This window comes from Equus caballus, chromosome 3 (genome assembly GCF_041296265.1).
Source record: "Equus caballus isolate H_3958 breed thoroughbred chromosome 3, TB-T2T, whole genome shotgun sequence".
NCBI classification, from domain to species: domain Eukaryota; kingdom Metazoa; phylum Chordata; class Mammalia; order Perissodactyla; family Equidae; genus Equus; species Equus caballus.
Genome location: NC_091686.1, coordinates 72345924 through 72372854, shown reverse-complemented (window position 1 = coordinate 72372854; position 26931 = coordinate 72345924). Strand labels below are relative to the sequence as shown.

At 37.1% G+C, this 26931-nt stretch overlaps 2 pseudogenes; both read right to left on the bottom strand.

Moving 5' to 3' along the window:
- Positions 1-7636: 7636 nt before the first annotated feature.
- LOC100067549 (UDP-glucuronosyltransferase 2B31-like) lies at positions 7637-22554 on the bottom strand (annotated as a pseudogene).
- Positions 22555-24957: 2403 nt separating this feature from the next.
- Positions 24958-26313, bottom strand: LOC111772896 (prohibitin-2 pseudogene; annotated as a pseudogene).
- Positions 26314-26931: the final 618 nt, after the last annotated feature.

The following is a 26931-nucleotide window of genomic DNA, read 5'->3' as shown; positions in this document are numbered from 1 at the left end:
AAATAACTGACTATTCAGTATAGGATGATTTGTACCCAAGGATTGTAGTTAGAGAAAAAATCAGAATGAGATTTTAAAGTAAGCATGTTTGAAATGTTCACTAGTAGTTAACATAAGAATAAAATGGAGTGAGAATGATGAATGTAGAAAACCATTTAGAAGTTCTAGAAATCAGAAATTCATTGATTATATGAAATATAACTGATTGTATGCATTAAAATGGAACTGAATGGATGAATAAAAGAATGTACAAGATCAGTTGTAGAGAGAATTAGTGAATTTTCTGACTGAGATTTGACTCATAGAGCCCCCAGACCTAAAGGCTTTAGGAATTTCCAGTAAAGTGATTAAAATATGAATATTGTTTACCAATATCTTACATTTGGATCCCTCCTGATTATCTGTTATACTTCTAAAGCTCTATTGTTTCTAACTGTTTTCCTGGCTTTAAACACCCATCCTATGCTCCATGGCAGTATTTGAGATCTGATTTAATGTGTTTACCTCAATTTTTTTGCATGTTATCATGACTCTTGCAACCTGCATGTCCTCATGGTTGATCAACCCAGCTCCAAAGCTTATCTTCTTTGATGTAGGATTTCTGATTAATTTTTCCCAGTTTATCTGACTTTCATTGATCTTGTTTCTTTGCCAGTTACTCTGAGCCACTGTCATCCATGACTCCGAGATTCTAGATTTTTTACCAATGACACCTTTACCCTATGTAACTTCTCTATACCACAGAAGAATCAGTGTAAAAACACCACAGTGGAGAAGGAGTGGGGCAGTACATACAAAAAACCCCTGAATGGACAAAAACCAAAGAGATGGCTAATTAATAATTAGGGATTTGCCAATGAATAAAATACAGTTCCATATATTTTGGATTGGTGAAATTAATCTCCACTGTAGTAGACGCAGCAAATAACTTGTCACTCTAGTGCTGGTTTGATGGGTGTTTGAGTAGAGTGGCAATGGGTGCAGAGATGAAGGCTAGAAGTGGGCCCAACAGAATAGACTCCCTCTAACCAAGACTGAGTTAGCTGCTACTGAAACGAAGAATCCAGCCTGCTAGTATGTCTGTTCTGATTACACATTTGGAGACCAGAGAAGTGACCACTAGTGGGGCTGCAGATTCAATGGGCCTACTCTAAGATCACCTTTGTCAGGACCTCTATATACCTCCACTTTCAGAAACTTCAGTTTTAAAAGAAATCTATACCTCCATTCATCTGAATTTTACTATGTTGCAGTGCCAAAAGGTACAAAAACCTTTGGGATGCTGACAAATGAGAAATTTAAAATATTTGTCTGCTGTACCAGTTTTCAATCTGCTGTCTCTCAGCTCCAAATTCAGCTTTGTGATAATTGCCTCTAGACCCTATAAACATTTCTGCTTCCCCAGCTGGCTGAATATTAAGCTTCATCAACAGAGGACACTGGAGTGACTCTGCAAGGCAGTAGTGTCAGGGAGACATATCTCTTTAAAGGCCACACTCTTCTTTATTATTATTCTGTAATTTCTGTGATTATTGTTGGCTTTTAAGAACTTAATATATTAAATAATATACTTTAGAATACTAGAGAATATACTTAAAAATATGAGAAGAAAACTGATAGTATACTTGTATTATTTATCTTTTAATAAACATTGAATTCTACATGGGAATTAATTCAGAAAACTTCTAGTTATACAGTTAAGTCCCTGACATAGATGGACTCAGTTTCATGTGTTATTTTCAAGATTAAGTTCATAACCATTTGATTTTTGTATCCAACCTCTGTGGTACTTGCATATTCTTGCCTTTAAGCAGTATATTTGAAACAATTAGCAAAGAGTTTATAAAAATAAAGAAAGTTACATCAATTTTATCATTCTATGTGACTACTGGGAGTTCTTGTGTTTAAGTTTTTTTTGACTACTGAGACATTTGAAAACTTCTACAATCAATCTTGAAGAAACAAATGCGTGAACAGTATTGCAATGTTTGGGATTGAATATATAATGGGATTTTAGGACTCCGCTGAATGTATTTTTATGTTTACATCTTTTCTTAACCATGTGTATATATACATGATTTTTTTCTTATTGAAATATAATTGATATACAATATCCTATTAGTTTCAGGTGTGCATCCTAGTGATTCCATATTTATGTACATTACAGAATGATTGCCGTGATAAGCCTAGTTACCATTTCTTACTATACAAAGTTGTTACAGTATTACTGACTATATTCTGTATACTGTACATTACCATGATTTATTTATTTTATAACTGGAAATTTGTACCCCTTAATCTCCTTCACCTGTTTTGACCATATCCCCCATCTGTTAGCAACCAGGTTTTTCTCTGTATCTATGAATCTGTTTTGTTTTCTCTGTTTGTTTGTTTTGTTTTTTAGATTCCACATATACGTGAAATCATGTGGCATTTGTCTTTCGCTAGCTGACTTATTTCATTTAGCATAATACTCTCTAGGTCCATGTTGTGGCAAATGTCAAGATTTCATTTTTTTTACGGCTGAGTAATAACCCACACCACATCTTCTTTATCCATTCATCTATTGATGGACACTTAGGTTGCTTCCACATCTTGACTATTGTAAATAAGGCTACAGTGAACAAAGGGGATGCATATATCTTTTTGATATAGTGTTTTCATTTCCTTTGGCTATATATCCAGAAGTGGAATAACTGTATCATATAGTAGTTCTAATTTTTAATATTTTGAGGAATCTCCATATTGTTTTCCATAGTGGCTGCACCAGTTTACCTTTCCATCAATGGTGAATGAGGATTCCCTTTTCCCCACATCTTCACTAACACTTGATATTTCTTGTCTTTTTGATAATAGCCATTCTGACAGGCATGAGGTAGTACATCACTGTGGTTTTGATTTGCATTTCTCTGATTATTAGTGATGTTGCTCAACAGAGAATCAGCTTTTATGTTTATTGATATTTTCTATTTTATTTTAGTCTCAATTTCACTTTTTCCCACTCTGATCTTTATTATTTCCTTCCTTCTAACTTTGGGCTTTGTTTGTTCTTTTTTTCTAGTTCCTTTAGGTGTAAAGTTAGATTATTTATTTGCAATGTCTCTTGTTTCTTGAGATAGGCCTGTATCTTTCTAAACTTACCGCTTAGAACTGCTTTTGCTATGTCTCATAGATTTTGGAAAGTTGTGTTTCCATTTTCCTTTGTCTCAAAGTAGTTTTTCATTTCCTTTTTTATTTCTTCATTGACTATTGGTTGTTTAATAGCATATTGTTTAGTCTTCATGTGTTTGTGTTCTTTCCAGTTTTCTTCTTGTAATTGATTTCTAACTTCATAGTGTTGTGGTTGAAAAAGATGCTTGATATGATTTCAATCTTCTTAAATTTATTGAATCTTGTTTTCTGTCCTAACATGTGATCTATCATGGAGACTGTTGCATGTGCATTTGAAAAGAATATGTATTTTGTAGTTTGAGGATGGAATGTTTTGTAAATGTGTATTAAGTCCAGCTGGTCTATTGTGTCATTTAAGGCCAATGTTTCCTTATTGATTTTCTGTCTGAATGAGCTATCCATTGATGTAAGTGGGGTGATAAATTTCCTGACTATTATTGTATTACTGTCAATTTTTCCCTTTATGTCTGTTAGTATTTGCTTTATATATTTAAGTGTTCCTATAGTGGGTGCATAAATCGTTATCTATGTTATATTCTCTTGGTGAATTGACCTGTTTATAATTATTTTGTGCGCTTCTTTGTCTTTTGTTTCAGACTTTGTTTTAAAGTCTATTTTGTCTGATATGAGTATTGCTATTCCTGCTATTTATTTCCATTTGCATGGAATATCTTTTTGCATCCCTTCATTTTCAATCTGTGTGTATCTTTAGATCTGAAGTGAGTCTCCTGCAGGTGGCATATAGATGAGTCTTAGGTTTTTCATCCGTTCACCCACCCTGTATCTTTTGATTGGAGCATTTAGTCTATTTTCATTTAAAGTAATTATTGATAAGTATGTGCTTATTGCCATTTTGTTAGTTGTTTTCTGGTTGTTTTTGTAGTTCTTCTCTGTTCCTTTCTTCTTCGCTGGTCTCTTTCCTTGTGGTTTGATGCATTTCTTTAGTGTTATGTTGGGTTCCTTTCTATTTATTTATTTTTGGATCTATTGTAGGTTTTTGTTTTATAGATACCATGAGGTCCATATATATCAACTTATATATACAGCAGTCAGTCTATTTCAAGATGATAGTGCTTAAGTTCAAATGCATTCTAAAAACAATATTTTTACTCCCCTCTGACATTTTGTTTTTGATGTCAATTTTCTATCTTTTTATTTTGTGTATCCCTTAACTACTTATTGTAGTTAGAGTTGATTTTACTACTTTTATCTTTTAACTTTCATACTAGCTTTTTAAGTGGCTGATCTATACATTTATACATATTTTCCTTTACCAGTATAATTTTTTCCTTCATATATTTTCTTATTTCTGGACTTATTTCTTACATCTGGTCTTATTTCTTATTTCTAGAAGACTCTCTAACATTTCTTATACGGCTGGCTTAGTACTGATGATCTCCTTTAGTTTGTGCTTGTCTGGGAAACTCTTTATCTCTCCTTCAATTCTGAATGATAATCTTACCAGGTAGCGTATTCTTGATTGTAAGTCTTTTCCTTTTAGCACTTTAAATATATCATGCCATTCCTTACTGGCTTGCAAAGTTTCTGCTAAAAAGTCAGCTGATAGTCTTACGGGGGTTTCCTTTTATGTTACTTGCTGTTTTTCTCTAGCTGCCTTTATGATTCTTTATCTTTAACTTTTGCCACTTTAAATATAACATGTCTTAGTGTGGGCCTCTTTGTGTTCATCTTGTTTGGGACTCTCTATGCTTACTGGACCTAGATGTTTCTTTCCTTCTCCAGGTAAGGGAAGTTTTCCATTATTTCTTCAAGTAAATTTTCTGCCTCTTTCTCTCTTCTTCTATGGGACCCCTATAACATAAATGTTAGTATGCTTGATTTTGTCCTTGAGATCTCTTAAACTATCCTCATTTTTAAAAATTCTTTTTCTGTTTGCTGTTCTGATGGGGTAATTTCCACTATTTTCTCTTTCAGATTGCTAATTCATTCTTCTGTACCATCTATTCTGGTGTTGATTCTCTCCAGTGAATTTTTCATTTTAGTTATTGTATTCTTCAGCTCTGTTTGGTTCTTTCTAATATTTTCTAACGCTTTGTTGAAGTTCTCACTGTATTCCTCCATTCTTTTCCTAAGTTCAGTGAGCATTTTTATGACTATCCACTTTGAAGGCTGTATCAGGCAAATAACTTATCTCTGTCTCATTAGGGTTTTCTTCTGAGGTTTTATGTTTTTTCATTTGGAACATACTCCTCCATCTCCTCATTTTGTTGACTTTCTGTGTTTGTTTCTATGAATTAGACATAACTGCCTCCTATCCTAGTCTTGAAAGAATGACTTTGTGTGGAAGCATCCCCTGTGTAGACTGCATGTGCTGGGTAGTTTTGGCAGGACAGCTGGAGTGGGTGCAGTCCTGGGGGGGGACAGACTAGGGCATGCCATGCTGGGACCATGTTGTGGGGAGAGCTGGAGCTGGTGTGGGTCTGGTGCCTGAGGCACATTGAGGTGGCCTTAGCAGGCTCATTAGAGCATCTGGACCATGCTCCCAACTGTGCTATCAAGGTGGAGTGGTAACATAAAAAATGGCACTCTTCAGTTCCTCCAACCCCAAAGAGAGGTCCAGCAGAATTCTCTGCCTGTTTACCAGACACTCTAGGATTAGTACATGGATTTTCTTCCCATATACTCTAAGTGCTCTTTAGGCTACTATTTTTTGCTGTGCCCTAAGGCAGGCAAATCTGTGTGCAGGGCCCTCAGTGATATCCCTCCCTGCTGCAGGTTGCTCCATTTGGGGTGGAGTTCCTGTTGATACTGTGTCTCTGGCTTTCCTACTCATCTCTATATGGTCTCGCTATCACTTGTTGTATGGAAGCTGTTTAATCAGCCCTCAGTTCTTCTTCAGGAGGAATTGCTAATTTGCAGGTGGAGATTTGGTGTGTCTGTGGGAGGGAGTAAGTTCTGGGTCTTCCTATGCTACCACCTTGGACCCTCCAACAAATATATATTGCTGTATGTGAAATGACTTTCCAAAATTAAAAGAAATGAAAGGATTCTTTGGTCAACTATGATTGGACGTAGATTTATGAATCTGGCTATATGCTCTAAGAATTGCAAAGCAGATCATTTTTGACAAAGTCATTAATGAATTCGCAGAATTTACTTCATTAAGAAAACAGAAATAGTTTGGAATTTGGCTCAGGTAGTGTATGTAGAGCTTCATTATGCTTCAGACTAATGTATATGTTTAAGGTTCCCCCTTCCCCCTACCCCTTGCTGTTTTCAAAAAAGTACATTACAGTAATGAAAGCATTAATGCGTTTATTTTTTTCTTGTTTGTACATTATGATTTATTTTTTACTTTATAGTGGCATGATTATTTATTAAAAGTTTAATAAAAGAAAATATTCATTGTCTATTTCTTTTCTGGATGTTATTATTTTAATAGTTTCATTAGCGATTATTGCTGAAAATAATTTTGTTATATAGAAATCTCTTCTATGTGTCACAAGTGCTAAGTGTGCCTTGTTTCCATCCAACTGTTTAAACATATCTTTTGTCAGGCAGAAGAACTGTGCTTAACTTTCTTTCTTTCTTCTCTGTGATTTGCTTTGTAGGTTGTTTTTTGACTCCAAAGGCTCTGATTACCAATATTTAAGGGCAAGCTTTGGCGATCTTTTTGCTATTTCAAATACTTTCTCATGCATAAGATTTAAAATTTGCTGCACACGATGTTTGGCTCTTTATTTCATCTGCAATTTATTCTTCTATGTTATTTGAGGGAAGAATCGATAAAAAGATTATATAAGTTTCTGGTTTTGCTATCGTCAGTATCACGGGTATTAAAAGAGTTGCAAGTATCTGACATGACAAAGTAAGGCCAAGAAATGGGAGATCTTATTGTGGGAGGAGGGAAATCTAACACTGTAATCCAGCGGGACTGGACTAAAGTTACTGGGCCCCACCTATCATTCCTACTCTCTCCTTTTATTTTGTGTCTTACTATCCAATTATAAAAGGTCGTTCAATAAAGCAAGAATGGTAATTCAAGCATATCCAAGACTTTGTGTGGACAATATCTTTAGTCATTTTAACCAAAGATTTTACTGGTTTCATAGCTTTAGGTAAGAAACCCCAGTTAGGGCCATTGAGAATTTGTGAAACAAAGAAAAGTTACACAAAGGAATGTTTTGTGCTTCATGAGGTTGTAAACTGTAAATCCCCATGCCCCACAAAGGACTTACCTAAACACTGTGTTAAAAGACTGGACCAAATGACTGGACCAAACTTTAACTTGACTTCCACCTGTACTAGGTCGTGGCTTGTGTCTCTAAAGATGACCCCAGCCCCTATGCTGAGTCTTTGCTCAAGAAAATGTGATCCTGACAAACCACAAAATGTACATTGTCCAACTCACCTCACCAAACCACTTTCAGTAATTTTCCACTTACCCCTTTCTGTAATTTTCCATTTCTACACATCCTCCTAGTCTCTTCTTTGTTCTCTCCTTTTCATTTCCCCATAGTCCCCTTTTGTTACCTATCTGTTCTCCCTTTAAAAACCTCAGTCACCTTTGTCTTGGCTGTAGGTATTTGGCTCCTTTTACTCGCATGGGCTACTCAATCCAAGGGCTTTATAGGCTGGTCACGATGAATCGTTGATAAACACGTAGCATTCTCTTTATAGCTGAAGAAAAATCAAATAGACATCAATTTATAGAACAAACTAGAAAAGATAAATATGTGAGATTCTTGTGCAGATAGGAAAAATGAGTGCCACATAAAGGTGGCAGAAAAACATTATTTTCTTCAGAGATGATTATAGAGATCTTAGTTTATGGGCTAGAATTTATTGAATGCTTAGGATTTCAAGTTATGAAAAAAGAATTTGGAAGAGGACAAGTATTTCTAGCCTAGAGAATAGAATGAGTTAAGTCCCAAAGCAAAAGAAAAGAAAGGAAAAGAAAAGAAAAGAAAAAGAAATACAAATTTGGGCATGCAAAGCTTGAATTATCCAGTAAGGAATTGTTAATAGACCTAGTGAACAAGTTTTAAAACACCGTTATAATCCAGGGATAGGAGGCAAGTCCACGATGAGGTTCCTGGACATGTCCAGGCAGGGCTGATGAGGAGTTAGTATTGACCAGGAATTGGTATTGACCTTGTATCAGTGAATTAGTGGTTAAAAATGTGGACATGGATTGCCCTGGTTTGAATCCTGACTCTGACACTTCTCTGTTGTCTGCTTTTTTATCCTTTCTGTTACTCAAGTTTCATTGTTAAATGGACCTTTCTCACTGGATTATTGTGAGGAATAATGTATTGATTCTTTAGAGTTATTCATACCATATAGTAGCCTCTGTTTGCTATTATTATTGTTGTTTTTCTTGTTAGGATTGTCATTTTAGAATCTGGAAAGTGCTCAACATTTTACCCTCAGGCATTGCAGTGCATTTGTTTCTAATGTTGAAATGATTGTGAACTAACAGACAAGGAAGAAGGATGAATAAAGAGATATGGCTTATGAACTCTAAATCACGAAGTGTTGTATAGCAGAGCACTGTCGCAATAACATTGGAGGTAACATGTCTCCCTGTTCTGTAAAAAACACAGTGGCAGCACTAGGTTTTTGAGAGGAGGGCAGTCATCCTAAAACAGTTTTATAATATGAGAGGGAAAGGCTATAATGTAGAAGTTACATAATACATGCAAAGAACTTAGACAATATGTAGCATATCATAAATATCTAATATGTATCAGCTAATAAAGAAACAATCTTCATTTTTTGACACCAGCTTTACATTACTAAAAATTTAAAAAGTATAAGAAGACATTGATACTAAAGAGATATACTTTTACATAAAACCACCAAATGATACATTCTTTAAAAGAAAAAAAAGAAAATGTGCTTCTCATTGTGCTCATTTAGGATGAATAATAGTAGTGCTAAAATTAAAATTAAATCGCAATACTTTTAAAACACAAATGTCCACTGTGCCATTATTACCAATATTTTCTTACACAAAATGTTTTATTTCCAAAGTAATCATGAAGCAAAAGGGGGAAAGTATATACATAATAAGTATGATAATAATAGTAACAGTATAATTGAAATTAATGCGTATCCTGAAATAATTTGGAAACTAAATATGTCTGGCTTCAGTAAATTTGGCTTTTAAAAAGGAACATTCCAGTACATCTCTTCCAAGTCATTTACTTTTTGATTTTACAATTCTTTCAAATAAGACAGAAACAAGCACAACCCAAACAACTAAGACTATGCCTACATTTATAAGTAGTATCCACACAGTTTTAACTGGGTAAGTTTGAAAGTCCAAGTTGTTTACCATTTATCAGGGATGAGATCAAAACATTAGCATAGAAAATTTTGGAAGTGTTAAATGTAATGGGAATTTGAGATTGAATTATTTTCATATTATTTACTGAAAATAAATCATTTTAGAAGAGTTTAAAACATTTGATGAGTTCCTATCCTGAAAGAAAGCCATAACTGCAGATTAGTACTCTTATAACATTCATGGTTCCCTACCTCAACTTTGTTCTCAACGTTTCCTCTTAATCCTTGGGTCACTATTTCAGTGATTCTTCTCATTGTATTAATTGGCTATTTCAAAATTTCTCCACTATCTTTAAACATCTGACAAACCTTTCGCCTAAAACCACTAAAAAAACTTAATGTGACACTCACAATGGGTTATTGATGACTGTCTTCAAAGGATTGAATAAATGTTACTCATCATTGTGTTTATGTCTAGACCCATTGCTGCCCCCACAGCCTTCATATAAGAACCTCTCTAGAAGTAATATCTAGTAAAAAAAATTATTATACTCATGAACAATCATTAATGATTCACTTCAATGCACTGAGCAAATCTATACTTGACATTGTCTTCAATGCAACAGCTGCTGCCTTGGCCTCCATGTGAGCAATGTTATCGTGTTGATCCACAAACAAAGGAACGCCCACCATAGGGATACCATGGTAGATTGCCTTATAGATGCTATTGGTTCCACCGTGAGTTGTAAAGGCTTTGGTTTTTGGATGACCTGGGATTGAGTGAATTTTGGGAAAACTATTAATTATAAGTTTTAGAAATAAAATGAGAAATGGGTATTATAAGACACTGAAAGAGGCAATCTTTTTAAGATAGATTATTATATACTTGAAACTGCATTTAAATTGCTTTCAGAACTCAGAGCAATAAATACCTAAATTTGCTGGAGAGGTAAGTGAAGACTACATGAAAGAAGTGGTGTGTCACTTGAACTTCAAAAATGAATACAAGATTGGCAGGTGAACAAATTGAAAGAATATTCAGAATAAAAGAAATAACATGTGCAAGAAAAGAAGAGGGCACGTTAGAAACATAGTCTCTTAAAGAAATAGTGAAGTTATTGAGTCTGATATGAAGGGTGCCAAGACAACAGGAAGGGTGATATTATTGATCCTGGAACCAGAGGAAAGAAAAGCTACATTTTATCATGAAATGTATTATCACTTCATTGTAGATTTTTTTTGTATAAAAAATGAAGAATCACTGGTACTAAAAGAGGAGCTATTATTTTTCAGTAGCATTTGAAATATCCCTACAAGTAGGGGAAAAGATAGATGTAAGGAGAGAATTCAGAGATAGAGCAACAATCCAAGAAGTTATTGAAAAATTCACTGGAAGTAATTACACCTGAAATAAAGATATTTTCATTCTGGCCATAAGGAATGTGTCTTTGTATAACAAAATGCTGACTGTTATATTTTATCCTTTTTTTCCCCAGGTCTGGAAATAAATATAAAGAACTTAAGTTTTATTTTTGAGTATTTCAATAATAAGTGCTCATTAAATTTGTTTCCTGTTGAACTATTGTCACTCTGCTTAGCTGTTACTCATGTTTTTAGTATTTGTCCTCCTGAGTCTTACCAAGAAGGTCATTCTGGAGGATCCACTGATGAAGCTGAAGTATTGGATCCTAAGGTGTCTGGTTTCTCACCATCAAATCTCCATAGAACCTGTTAGAGTAAAGAAAATATCTTATTCCATGAGTCAAATTTCAAAGTTATAGCAGTTAGAATTCCAAAGAGATTAAAAGACATCTAGTTAAATGCCTTCAACATGGCGGATGAGGAAATGAGGACAAGAGATGTTAGATAATGAGAACCATGAAAACACTGATGTAAGAGGAATACTCAGATGTACTTATTATGTTCGACCAGGTTTGAAATGCAATCATGGCATTTTACACGTAGCACAGAGAAATCGTAGTGACATAGATAATCAATGACAACTTCAAATATTAAGGAAATTGTTAGGCAGTCATGATGCTAGTGTTAAAAACAGTGGCAAATTACTAATAATCTGCACATTTATTTTGCTTCATGTACTTGTTCTCATTTTCTAAATTTAATATTAACCTTTTTATTGCCTTCTGACTGTTATTGAAGCAAGTTTACTTATAGCCACTTGGTCCTTAAGTTATTATATTAGACTTTTACATATTTTAATTATAAAAGGCTAGTCTGTGCAATCAGACACTAGTGAGAAATAAGTATTTCCACTTATTAATACTTTATTAATAATTAATTCATTCTGCTTAGGAAGTAAGTATAACTTCTTTTAGATTATAAATTATTAAGCACTACCTCCAAGAAAAATTCAGTTGGTAATATTTGACATGAATCCAGAGCATTATTACTGTTGCTAGGTTTGGAAATTGTTTAAATTTAGAACAGGAGAGCTTGCGGGTAATTTATAAATAATGATATGGCTGTTGAAAAAATTCCAAAATTGTGATGCTAAAATTTATTCAACTGACACTTAACACTTCAACAATGAAGCACAAAGCACTGACAGCATTGATTAATATGGTTTATATGCCCAGTACCAAAAGAAGCTACCAATTTTGGCATTCCCAAGAAATCCTCATAAACTGGATTACAATTTACTAGTGTTTACATTCTATTTGCTATGTGAATGTAAAGTAACTTTAGGTTCTCAGAAAAAAAATAGCATAGATGATTAGGATAAGACTATATCAGATAGAAAACTAAAAAGTAGTTCACAAATGTACAAAGACCCCAGGTGTATTTTATATATTACAAAAACTTAAAACTATATTTTATGGAGATGGAGGCATCTGAACCTTTTCCATGCCAGTCTTTCTTCTACCTGACTCCTTATATTCCCTTCTCCTTCCTCAGTCAGGATGAGTAGTTAATTTAATAGGTTAGGAGCAGAGTCTATTAGGGGCCAGATTTTATAATGCACAGAGTTCACCTTAAGGGCGGGACCCATATTCACCATTTCACTTTTATCTTTGTGCTTCAGACTTTCCCAGGGCCCAATCAAACAGAGCAAGTCTATTTTTCTCTTTCTCTAAATTGTCATGGCTGGCTTAGGTGCCTGGAGGCAGCTTGGTGAGCTCTGGCCATCCTTATTCTCAGTAGAAGCCTGAAAATTATGAAATTTAGGGTAAGTAAAAGAGGTTAGGATTGCATGGCAAGTGCAAATTGCATGATACATTCAGACATTTATCAATGCTGCTTAGCGTTATTGTCCTAGTACAGTTACTTTTAAAATTTAACTCCTTTCTGAGAACTTCTGTAGTGTGTACAGTGCCCTCAGGAATCCTGCAAGGAAAAGGAACAAATTATAGGGCAGAATATGGTGATTTCTGTACCTACCCACAATACCATTATAATACCAGAACTTCACACTACACCTCTTAAATATATTTCTTTTTTATCACAATGTTAATGCCAAAGTTATTGTCAATCAAAAATACCCTTTGTACTACTTTAGCACCTGCTATGCATATTTTGGTTTTTAAACTGATGTCTGAGATATGTTAGAATGATCATAACAGTTTACCTTTCTTGCAGGAAATGTTTGTAATCAGACTCTTTACAGAGTTTAGCAGACTCATTAAGTTGTTGTCCTCTAGAAGGTACTTTATGTACCTTTTGTGGAATCTGGGCAAGGGCTGATGAAATCACAGTGGCCCTTTCTTCTGTCATGTTACTGACTATTGACCCCAGAGTAAATAGCACAGTACCATTTTCTCCAGAACTCTGGGCAAACTGTTCCATTTCCTGTGAAGAAAGAATTTACACTATCACAAAAGAACAACAGCATAGCAAACACTATTGAAAGGACTGCTATAAACAGCTAAAGAGAGAAAATCAAATATAAATAGGAATTATTAAAGCAGTGACTGTTTTATTTTTATTGTGGTAAAATACACATAACATAGAATTTACCTACTTAACCATTCCTAAGTGTACATTTCAGCAGTGTTAATCTGGAGAACTCTTTCGTCTTGTAAAACTGGGAGTCTATGCTCATTAAAAACCTCTTCATTTCCCCTTTCCTCAACCCCTGGCAATCATCATTCTACTTTTTGTTTCTATTAATTTGGCTAGTCTAGATACCACATATAAAGTAAAGTGTATGGTGTTTGTCATTTTGTGACTGACATTTCACTTAGCATAAAGTTCATCTATGTTGTAACATGTCAGAATTTCCTTCCTTTTAAAGGCTGAGTAATGTTCTGTTGTTTGTATATGTCACATTTTATTTATTGCTTTATCTGTTGATGGCCACTTGGGTTGCTTCAATCTCTTGGCTCTTGTGAATAGTGGTGCTATGAACATGAGTGTGCAAATATCTCCTTGGAATCTTAATTGCAATCTTGGGATATACACCCAGAAGTGGAATGCCTGGTGTGGGGGACTGGAATTGGCCACCCCAAGATATGTTTGTTTGGCATGAGGATTATTTTGGGCCGGTTACTTTTAAAAAACTGCAGACATGAGAGAAACTCTGACAAGTAGGATTTACCCTTTGTTAAGAGACATTTACATTTGTAAAGAAAATCTTCATCTATAAAGGTGTCTGTCTCTCCTGTACCAGGAAGAAGGGGGGACGACCTTATCTCTAGAAACTCTTATCAATACAGAAGGCAAGGACTTAAATCTGCATAATAACCTTACTCTTGTTTACTGTGCTTTTCTGATAATCTCCCATAACTGACCCCCCCCACCCCCCAACATCCTCCTTTGCCTTTAGCTGAGGAGGGTATTTAAGATGAGAACCTCTACCATTTTGGCAAGTTGCTCAGCTTGGCTGAGTCTCTCCCATGTACACATGTTATAAAGCTTTGTTTAATTTTCTCCTGTTATTCTATCTCACGTGAGTTTAATTTGTAGTCTGGCCAGAAGGACCTAGATTGGGTAAAGGAAATGTCTTCTTCCTCTACACTGGCTCATATGATAATACTATTTTTAATTTTTTGAGGAAACTCCACATTGTTTTTAGTAATGGCTGTTTTTTAACAGACCTAATCTCTTAGGTTCTTGGGAAGGAGATGTGATACAAGGTTAATTTCCTCTATTATGCATATTTGTGCAAATGTGTGTGTGTGTATGAGCAAGCAATGAAATAGAGACAGCACACAGTAGTGTAGTGAGGGGGAGGTACTGTTAGACAATAATATACCCAGACTCTTCACCAATAATGTTAGTAATTACTAATGTAGATTTTTGGAAGGAGGCTATACCGCAGGATCTTAACTCATCTTTAATTCTTTATCATTACAATTATACTAAATCATTTTTGTTTTTTCTAGGCAGGATTTCTAGAAAATTATTTTGTTTTAGTCATTGGTCTTTCATTTCTCTATCAGCGCTAAGAAATAGTTATTATTAGGATGACTTTATGTCTATCATTCTGTCAGCTCCATACTCCTTTATACGTTACCTTAAATTTTATCAAAATCTCCCAAGCTGTCTCCCTAAATTACTAATTGCTAACATTAAGGAGTCTGGTATTGTAATTTGGAATTTCTGTGAAATAGTTCTATGAGTCCTATTTATAATCCAGAAATATACTTCTGTAGTTACGTATTTGAGTGACCATGTTGCTGGGTTTGTTGACATATGACATCTTTTGCCCTGAAATAATATTGTATAATAGATGTCCTAGTAGAATGTGCTATGTGTTAACTGGCTGTGAGGGGCCCTCATCTTCACCTCCCCGAGTCCCTCAGAGAGTGGCTGCCTCACAGAAGGAGAGGCACAGCAGGGCTTTCTGCAGCAGAGAGCTGGTCACCCTCCTGAGTAGCTCAGTTCAAACTATATAAAGCTCCTGGTGAATCTGTGTTTGCCTGGAATTGCTTCAGAATTATTTTGCTTTGTGGTTCCTGATCTTTGCCAATTTAAAAACTTTTATTACCTGCTATGTTAGAATAATCCCACATTGCTCAATGTACTCTCCTACCAAAATAAGAATGTAGAGGAGCAAAAGTTTCCTGTGTATCTGGTCAAAACCGTATTCTCATCTTTTTTTTTTTTCTTCCAGTCCTTCTGTTTTAAGTCCATATTTGTCCTTTTCTCTCTGGAACATAATGACATAACCTTCCAACATAAAAAGTATACTTTCTGATCCTAATAACTGTCATAAAACTTTTTTTCAAAAGTATTTTTATAGAAAAAAGGAAACAGGACAATGTCTGCAAACTTTGATTTTGCAGACTTTGTTGCAAAAAAAAGAAAAGAAAAAAGTTACCTGTTTTTCGATGTTTTGTATCATTGGCTTGCTGCCCAAAGCTTCTTCATCCGTGATGTGTACGATGGTTCCCTACAATATGTAATAATACATCCTGTTTACAGATTCATCTCTGATGCGAATTGGTCATTGTCATTCTGTGACATCATTATGAAAATAATATAAGCTTACTGCAAGAAAGTTTGCAAAAGTATGAAAAATTATAAGAAAGGAAATAAAATTTACTTATCTTCTCTATCCAGGGATATCTCTGGTTAAAATTTGTATGCATTTTTTATTGAAATATTTTTGAAATATATCATTGTGTAATTTAAGGTGCACAACATGTTGACTTGATACATTTATACATTGTAATATGATTGCCATTGTAGTGATAGTTAGCACCTCTATCACACCACATAATTATCTTTTTTTTGGTGGTTGAAATAATTAAGGTCTAGTCTTTTCTCAAGTTTGATGATTATAATACAACATTGTTGTTATATTCACTGTACTGTGCATTAGCTCTCTAAGACTTCTTTACTACAAGTTGCAAGTTTGTACCTTTAAACAATATTTCTCCTATATCTCCACCACTCATCCCCTGGTAACCACCATATTACTCTCTGTTTTTATGAGTTTAGCTTTTTTAGATTCCATATATAAGGGACATCATACAGTATTTGTATTTCTCTGTCTTTTAAAAAAGATAAACAAAATTGGGAAACCTTCAGTTAGACTAAGAAAAAAGGAGTCTCAAATAAATAAAACTAGAAATGAAAAAAGAGACATTCATCTAATAATACAGAAATACATAGACTCATGAGAGACTACTATGAACAATTATATGCCAAAAAATTGGATAATTTAGAAGAAATGAATAAATTCCTAGAAACACACAACCTACCAAGACTGAATCATGAACAAGTAGAAAATCTGAACAGATCATTAATGAGTAAAGAGACTGAGTCAATAATCAAAAACCTCCCAAGATAGAAAACCCCAGGAACAGGCAGCTTCACTGGCAAATTCTACCAAACATTTAAAGAAGAATTAACCCCAATCTTTCTCAAATTGCTCCAAAAAATTGAAAAGGAGGGAGCACTTCCAAGCTTATTCTATGAAGCCAGCATTACCCTAATACCAAAGCCAAATAAGGACACTACAAGAAAAGAAATCTATAGACCAATATTCCCGATGAATATAGATGCAAAAATTCTCAACAAAGTATCAGCAAACCAAAATCAAGAGCACATTAAAAGAATTAGACAGCGTGACCAAGTAGGATTTATCCCTGGGATGCAAGGATGGTTCAATATATGCAAATCAAAAATGTAATACATCACATTAATAGAATGAAAGATAAAGATAACATGATCCTCTTAATAAAGGCAAAAAAATCCTTTGACAAAATACAACATCCTTTCATGATAAAAACACTTAACACATTGGGTACAGAAGGAAAATACCTCAACATAATAAAAGTCATATATAACATGCACACAACTAACATTATGGTAAATGGTGAAAAATTGAAAGCTTTTCTTCTGAAATCAGGAAGAAGACAAGGATGCCCACTCTCACACTCTAATTCCATACAGTAGTGGGAGTCCTGGTTGGAGCATCTAGACAAGATAAAGAAAAAAAAAAGGCATCCAAATCAGAAAGAAAGAAGCAAAATTTTGGCTTTTTGGAGACACTATGATTTCATTTATAGAAAATCCCAAAGACTCACCCAAAAACTTTTAGAACTAATCACAAATTCAGTAAAGTTGCCAGATATAAAATCTACATACAGAAATCCATTACATTTATAAACACTTGGTAGTGAAACATCTGAAAAAGAAATAAAACTCCCATTCACAATAGCATCAAAAACAATAAAATACCTAGGTATAAATTTAACCAAGGGAGTGAAAGATCTGTACAACAACAAATAAAATACTTTGTTGAAACAAATAGAGGAAGACACAAATGGAAAGATATCCTGTCTTCATGAATCAGAATTAATATTGTTAAAATGTCCATTCTACTCGAAGCCATTTATAGATTCAATGCAATCCTTATCAAAATTCCAATGGCATTCTTTACAGAAATAGATCAAAAAATCCTAAAATTTTCATGGAACCACGAAAACCACAAATAGTCAAAGCTACTCTAAGAAAGAAGAACAAGGGGCTGCCCCGTGGCCGAGTGGTTAAGTTCGCGTGCTCTGCTGCAGTGACCCAGGGTTTCGCTGGTTCGGATCCTGGGCGCGGACATGGCACCACTCATCAAGCCATGCTGAAGCAGCATCCCATGTGCCACAACTAGAAGGACCCACAACTAAAATATACAACTATATACTGGGGGGATTGGGGGAGAAAAAGCAGTAAGAGAAAAAAAGGAAAAAAAAAAAGAAGAACAAAGCCAGAGGCATCACGCTTTCTGATTTCAAACTATACTACAAAGTTGCAATAATTAAAATGGTATGATTACTGGCATAAAAATAGACATATAGACCAATGGAACAGAATACAGAGTCCAGAATTATATGGTCAACTAACATTTGACAAGGAAGCCAAGACCATGCAATGGGGAAAGGATAATCTCTTCAACAGATGGCGTTGGGAAAACTGGATAAATACATGCAGAAAAATGAATGGACCCCTATCTTACACCACTCACAAAAATTAACTCGAAATAGGTGAAAGACTTAACTATAAGGCCTGATACCATAACATTCTTAAAAGAAAACACAGGGAAGAAGCTCCTAGACATTGGTATTGGCAATGATTTTTTTCAATACGACACCAAACCCACAAGCAACAAAAGCAAAAATCAATTGGGACTACATCAAACTTAAAAACTTCTGCAAAACCAAAGAAAGAAACAACAAAATAAAAACTCAACCTACAGAATGAGAGAATATTTTTCAAACCATATACAGATTAAGGGGTTATTATCTAAAATTATGTAGAACTCATACAACTCAATAACAAAAAACAAAATATCCAATTAAAAAATGGAAAGAGGAAATAAATAGATATTTTTCCAAAGAAGATATTCAAATGGCCAACAGGTACATGAAAAGATGCTCAATATCACTAATCACCAGGGAAATGCAAATCAAAACCAAAATGAGATATTGCCACTCACCTGTTTGAATGGCAACCATCAAGAAGACAAAAGTGTTGGAGATAATGTGGAGTCCTCAGGGCATAATTCTGGGTCCTTATTTTCTCTCTGGTTTGGAGTTTTTATGAATTGTTTGATGCTAGAATGGTTTTTGCACACGCTATTATTTGGTTGCAGTTACAGCCTCGTGCCACTAGATGGAGGTCAAGAGCTGCGTATTCTGAGCCCTCTGCCTTCACCCGAGATGGCGGGCATAGCGCCAACTGGGGGAGGAAGGGGCACCTTCTCTCGCGCCCAGACCCAGTTTCCCAATCAGCTTTCGCTATCTGCTCTCCTGGGGTCTTGGCTTGCTGAGGTCACCCCACGTGAAAGCTTTCCCCCGTTAGAGGGCTTCCATCTGGGCTGCATGGCTGTGGGAGTCCTGGGTGATCCTGCAGATGTGTGGTCCCTCCCCCACTCCTTCCCTCTCGAGCCTCCTGTGGCAGCGATCCCAGTCTCTAGGGGAGGGAGCGAAGATCTCTCTTACCCTGTTCCAGCTCCTCTGAGGGGAGCCCCAGCCTCTCCGTCCTCCGTCATTTGGCTACTGTGGGTCTCTGAGGATTGCCGTGCTATTACGATATTGTTCTGTTGGAACACGGTTGCTCTATTTTGTTGTATGTTGGAGGGGAGAGAGTCCTGGGCAAGCTCACTCCTCCATGATGCTGAAGTCCCATGTAATCAAACATTTTAAATGAAGAATGCAGAATCGTTCCTAATGAAAATACAAGGTAAACAAAGCACAACAAATAAGAAAGAATAGGTTACCTTAGACAGGGGTTTTCAGGTTTGCAGTGGAGTCCACCACCAATTTCAAAATGTGGTAAGAGTGCGTGGGGAAATTCAAATCCCGATAGATTCGAATGAGTCATGTTTCAGCTTTCCTCATTAACACAGATAACGTAGTGGGTCTTCCTGAAGGGAAAAGCAAAACAAAACAAGTGTTAGATGAAGTGAAATATTGTCATGAACATACCAGGTAATTTTCTGAAAGGAGCTTGGAAAGTTGTAGCCAAAGATATTTGCAAGTGTTCTTTCATAAAGCAAATATAAAAATGTGTGTATGTGTATAATATATATATATATATATAATTTAAATGTATAACGTATATGTTGTGTATATCTGTATAGGTCTATATGTAGATCTCTATATATATATGAAAAGAAAAGAGGGAGAAATGTGAGAGGAACCTTCGACCATTTCTAATGTCATATAAGTGCATTCACAATTATAGACAATTATTAAATATAATTCACATGGAGAAAGGAGCCAAGAACATGAAATGGAGAAAGGAAAGTCTCTTCAATGAATGATGTTGGTAAAACTGGACAGCCACATGCAAAAGAATGAAAGTAGACCATTATCTTGCACCATACACAAAACTTAACTCAGAATGTATTAATGACTTGAATGCAAGATCTGAAATCATAAAACTCCTAGAAGAAAATATAGACAGTACACTTTTTGACACCAGTCTTGGCAGCATCTTTTTGAATACGATATCTACTCAGGCAAGGGAAACAAAAGGAAATATAACCAAATGTGTCTACATCAGACTAACAAGCTTCTGCAAGGCAAAAGAAACCATGAACAAGATGCAAAGACAACCCACCAACTGGGAGAAAATATTTGCAAATCATACATTCTATGCAGAGTTAATTTTGAAAATATATAAAGAACTCACACAACTCAACAAGAAAAAAAATGGACAAAGGATATGAACAGACATTTCTCCAAAGAAGATATACAGATGGCCAAAAGACACAGGAAAAGACATTCAACATCACTAATTATTAGGAAAATGCAAATCAAAACTACCAGGAGCTATCACCTTACACCTATCAGAATGGTTATAATTACCAAGACAAGAAATAATAAATGTTGGAGAGGATATGGAGAAAAGCGAACCCTCATAGACTGCTGATAGGAAGGCAACTGGTTCAGCTACTATGGAAAACAGTATGGAGATTTCTCAAAAAATTAAAAATAGAAATATACAATCCAGCTATCCCACTACTGGGTATTTCCCCAAAGAACTTGAAATCAACAATCCAGAGAGATTTATGCACCCCTATGTTCATTGCAGCATTATTCACAATAGCCAAAATGTGGTAGCAACCTTTCTACGGATGAATGGATAAAGAAGATGTTGTATAAATATATTTGTCTGACTTATTTCACTTAGCATAAGACCCTCAAGCTCCACCCATGCTTTTGCAAATGGCATGATTTTGTCTTTTTTTAGCATTTGGGTAGTATTCCATTGTATATATACCACATCTTCTTTATCCATTCATCCATTGATGGGCACTTAGTTTGCTTCCAAGTGTTGGCTATTGCGAATAGTGCTGCAATGAACATAGGGGTGCATAGATCTTTTCAAATTAGTGTTTTCATGATCTTTGGATAAGTACTCAGAAGTGGAATAGCTAGATCATATGGTATTTCTATTTTTAATTTTTTGAGGAATTGCCACACTGTTTTCCATGCTGGCTGCCCCAGTTTGCATTCCCACCAGTAGTGACTGAGGAATGCACTAATCAAGTGGATAAAATTTCCTAAATCTTACGTTGATACTTGTGCTAGAAATATATGCATACCTCCTAAATTTATGTCTTCATTCATCAAGACATTTTGTGAGGTTTCTAGTGACTTAAGTTCAAAAAAAGTTCAGTAAGATGGATATGTAATTGCTTAGAGAAGTCCTAAGTGCTTCAATTGGAGGTTTATATCTTCCTGATGTGTCCTGCACTAGTAACGGGCCAAAGGGTTCTAACCGACGCTACAATATAAGCCTTTCCTAATATTTATGAGATTGACAGATCATTTTATATTTTCATTTCACCATTCCACTGATAAAAGATAAATTCCTTTGACTTTATATTTATACAAACTCACCTTCCAAGCCAGTAGGAAAATTAGGACTTCACACTGCAAACTAAAAACTTGACTGACTTAGTGCTTTGCTGTAAAACTGACCCCAGTTTTTCTCATTAAATGTTTGGAACCAAAAAGTCAAAATAAATCACTTATATCAAATTTTTTACCCTCTCCTTGAATGTCATTTGATATCTTAATTCTGATGTAACAACAGGTACGTAGGACAGTGGGAATGGAAGTCCTCCACTATACTTTTCAATCATATAGCATGGAGAGAACTGGAGATGGTACACCAAAGCTATTTTAAGCAGTTCAGCTAGCAGCTCACCACAGGATCCAATGGCATCTGCAAGAATGACATCAAACTTTGATTCTTGTAGTTTTGTTATACGTTTCTTACTCAACATGACATTTTTACAGGAGTTTTCAAAAATATTAGAATATTCCCAAAATAATTTTCCCATTATTGGAAAATGCATCCAAAATGTATCTTTGGGGACATGTATCTATTTCCTGACTCATTGCATGAAAGCATTCTCCAAATAATCTTCAGTGAAAGATGTAGAAAATATCTCACATTTAATACCAGATGGGTTTTTGAGATCAAGAAGAAGGGATGATCTCAGAGCAGTACCTCCTGACCCCTCCTGACAAGTTCATCCAGAATTGCTTTTAAGTTGATCCAATGACTATATTCCATTGACCCCACCAACACCTTTCCACTACTCCCAGGAGTAAAGTAACAATTGAGCTGTAGCAGCGGTAGAAGTGAGATCCTGTTCAGAGATATCCTGGTCATATGCAATACTTCCTTTAACTTGCTGTTCCCTCCTGCCATTGTTTATGCTTATATCCAAGGTACAATGATTCAGGAAGTTAAAATATAACTCCTGTACCTCAAAGTAAATATATTATATGAACAGACAGAGGCTGTGGGAAGCAGATGAAAAGGCAAAGTGTAGAAGACTTCATGATTACACAGTGTGTTTAATATTGTTTTATGACTACCAATTTTATCACCCAGCTAGGAGTCAATGACCTTACACATGCAAATCAACTATATTATGTAAGACATAAGATTAGTGTAAAGACATGGTAAGTGGGAGGTTCTTGTGTCTGCAGTCTCCCTGACACAGAAGTAGAGATAAGGTGACATCAGCAAGATGGAGGGTTAGGAGGTCCCAACACTAGTGTTCCCTACAAAAACAACAAAAACAATAAGTAGACAACTACAAACCAATGAAAATTAATTTGAGAAAGCTCTGGACCACAATGAAGAAGCAGCAAAAATCCAATAGCGCTCAAAAACTGAGGATGGCCATGTAGAAACATGTAGGAAACATTCTACCTGCATCATTACATCCTCAAGTCCAGAGCAGCTTGGCACCAGGAGGGATTCCCCTCAGAGGAATTTCACCCCGTGGTGAAAGAAGAGCTGGAGAACCCCAATAAGCTTCACTGCCATAGATGTTGCAGCCTTTGCTGCTGAGGGCTTCCACAGTTTTCATCAACACTGATTTCAGCTGCAGAGCTCCACAGAGTCCCCACTGCTGTGTCTACGCCCTGGGACTGGAGCTATTACTGTGGTGAGACCTGAACATTGGGGCCCCATCACTGCTCTGTCCTGCTCTCCTGGATTGGGATGTCACAGCAACTTACCATCTATGAGACTGGAGCTGCTTCTGCTCTGTTCCCTGCCCTTGGGTCCCAACATGGTGCTTTGACTTGCTATAACTGGGCCATGCTGCTACTGCTTTGTACCCTACCCTGTATTCCAAGCAGTGGCTTTGACTGGATTACCTGGCCTGAACTGCTGCTGCTCTAAATCTCATCCCCAGATCATAGTCACAACTTTAATCTGTCATTGCTGGGCCCACAGTACTGCTAATCTGTTCCTCACACTTGGGTCCTAATTCAGGGCTTTGGCACATGATTATGGGCCATGCTGCTGCTGCTCTGCACCTCACTCCTGGCTCCTGACACATGGCTTTAACAGGCTGTTAGCCAAAACATGTTGCTGCTGCTCTGTGACTTCCCCTGGGGCCAGAGTTGGAAATTTACCCACCATCCCCAGGCTGTGCTGTGACAGCAACCTGACCCCTGGACCCAAGCCTCCACTGCACCCTGTCATCTCGGGACTTATGCCACTGCTAAATCCTCCTGGGCCCAAGTCACTGAGGCAAATCTCAGACACAGACGCAAGTTCCATGGGAGATTTGTATATGCTTGCACCTTAGACATTGGCACCACTGTTTCAGCAAATGCACCTGTGCCCCAGGGCTAAGGCAGTGTGGTAATTCCATGTGAGCCTGATCCCAGGATATTGGCTCTGCAGCCACTCTGAGTGCCAGTGCACCAAACCTGGTGTCAAGAGGGATCTCCTTGGTTGGAACTATCTGCCATGAGCCGAAAAGTAGAACAGTAGGACCCCAGCAGTCTTCACCTCCAAGGACCCCAATATTCCTGGCTGCCACTTACATCTGCAGGACCTCTGTAGTCTTTGTCACAGAAGACCCTTGCAGTCTTTGCAGACATTGACCTATGCTGATGGAACTGCACAGAGACAATGTCGCTGTGCACTCCCAGGAACAAAGACTTTACACCCTACTCACCCAGCACCCTCACAGCTACCTTTAAGTGAAAGTCTTTTCCCAACAAAGTGAGTCCAAAAAGTCTGGAAAAGATGACTGCCACCTCTGGTGCACAGGCATCAACACAAGCCATCAGAAACACAAAAAAGCAAGGAAACATGACACCACCAAAGGAACACAATTTTCCTGTAATTGACTCCAAGGAAATGGAGATCTGCAAATTCCTAGAAAAATAATTCAAAATAATTATTTTAGGGAAGCTCAGTGAGATTTAAGAGAACATAGACAATTCAATGAAATCAGGAAAGCGATGCATGAACAAAACAAGAAGTTGAACAATGAAATAGGGATCATAAAAACAACTAAACAGAAATTCTGGATCAGAAGAAGTAAAATTATCCTTGCAGATGATATCTTATTATATATAGAAAATCCTAAAGACTTCACTGCTATAACTAATAAATGAATTTAGTAAAGTTGCAGGATACAAAACCAACATGCAAAATTCAGTTGCATTTGTACATACTAGCAATGAACCATCTGGACCCCCATCTTACACCATACACACAAATTAACTCAAAATGGATTAAAGACTTCAGTGCCAGAGACCTGAAACTATAAAACTTCTAAGAGAAAACATTGGGAAAAGACTTTTTTTTTTTTTTTTTTTTTTAAGTAATAAAAATTTATTGAGAATTCCTGGGATGGTGGTTATCGCCTCCCAACCTTGAGAGGAACCAACACGGTAGGAAATCACTGAGAAATCACACACTGTCCCGATACCCCTGGCCAATACAGGGAGGAGGAAAGTCATTCCCCTGAAAACGGGTCAGTCATCGTTCATCTAAGGATTGGGAGGAGAAATGCAGAGGGTACCATCACATGATGCTGGGGGTGGGGTGGGGTGTGCTGGACCCCAAGCCGGCTCCTCAAACACCAGGCACAGATCCACTTCTCTGGGGTGCAGCTCCTCACCAGGCTCATTTCTTACCCTTGATGAGGCTGTCACTTCCTCGGGTGAAACTTTCATCCTGTAGGTTCAGCACGAGGTTGTCAGCGGTGAGATAGATACGATTCTGTGATGTGGCAATCGTCTTGGAGATGTTCTGGGCTGCCCGGATCTTGCGCAGTTTGATGTAGCCAGGGTTCTTGCTTAGTGCTTCTCCAAGCATCCTGGCGGCCTCAGCCTCACCCTCAGCCTGCACGATCTTCTGCCGCTGCTCCTGCTTTGCTTTTTCCACTAAGAACTGGGCCCGCTGGGCCTCCTGCTGGGCCACTTGTTTGGCTTCTACAGCAGCCGTGTACTCTCGGCTAAAGCTCAGCTCTGTGATAGCTACGTCATCCAGGATGAGGCTGAAGTCCTTGGCCCTCTCTGTCAGCTCCCGTCTGATCAACAGGGATACCTGGGCCCGCTGGGTGATCAGCTGTGAGGCATTGAACTTGGCCACCACGCTCTTGAGCACCTCGTTGACAATGGACGGCAACACTCGCTCCTCGTAGTCTAGCCCTAGGCGCTGGTACATGCTGGGAAGCTCCAGGGCGTTGGGTCGAGACAGCACTCGCAGGGAGATGTTCACCATCTGCAGGTCTTTGGAGCCTGTGGGGGAAGAAATTTTTCGGGTTCTGGCCCGAATGTCATAGATGATAGGGTACTGGAACCAAGGGATCCTGAAGTGAAGGCCCTCGGCCAGAATGGTGTCCTGCTGTACGCCCCCGATCCGATTAAAGAAGATGGCTCTGTGCCCGCCTTCCACGGTGAACACGGACTCGCGGACGCCATAGGCCACGGCGCCGGCCCCCAGCAGCAGCTTCAGCGCCGTGCCCATGCCCCGCGGCCCGGAGGGCAGCCGTCCCGCTAAGTCCTTCAAGTTCTGGGCCATGTCCGATCCGGAGGCCGGCGGCACCAGCGTCAGCAGGGGGTGCCGACCCGCACGCCTCTACCCCACTCCAGTTTAGGGCTCGCACCCTTCACACGAGGGTCCGGGGCCCGAGGTGCTTGCGGGAGAAAGCGGGAAAAGACTTTTTGACACTGCTCTTGGCAATTATCTTGGATAAGATATCAAAAGCACAGGACACAAAAGCTAAATTAAACAAGTGGGACTACATCAAACTAAAGAGCTTCTGCACAGCAAGGGAAGTAATCAATAAATTGAAATAGCAATCTACAAATGGGAGAAAATATTTGCAAATTATATTTCAGATAAAGGATTAATATCCAAAATATACAAAGAATTCATACAACACATTAGCAAAAGAAGTAAATAATCTAATTAAAAATGGGAAAAGGACCTCAATAGACATTTTTCCAAGGAAGATATACAAAATTCCAACAGGTACATGAAAAGGTGTTTAACGTCACTAATCATCAGGGAAATCCAAATCAAAACCACAATGAGATATCTCACACCTGTTAGTATGGCTCTGATCAAAAAGATGAGATAACAAATATCAGTGAGAACGTGGAGAAAAGGGGACTCTTATACAGTTTTGGTGGGAATGTAAATGGGTACACTCATTATGGAAAACAGTATGGCAATTCCCCCAAAAATTAAAAGTTGAGCTACCATCTGATCTAGCAATCCCACTCATGGGTATATATCCAAAGGAAATGAAATCGCTACTTC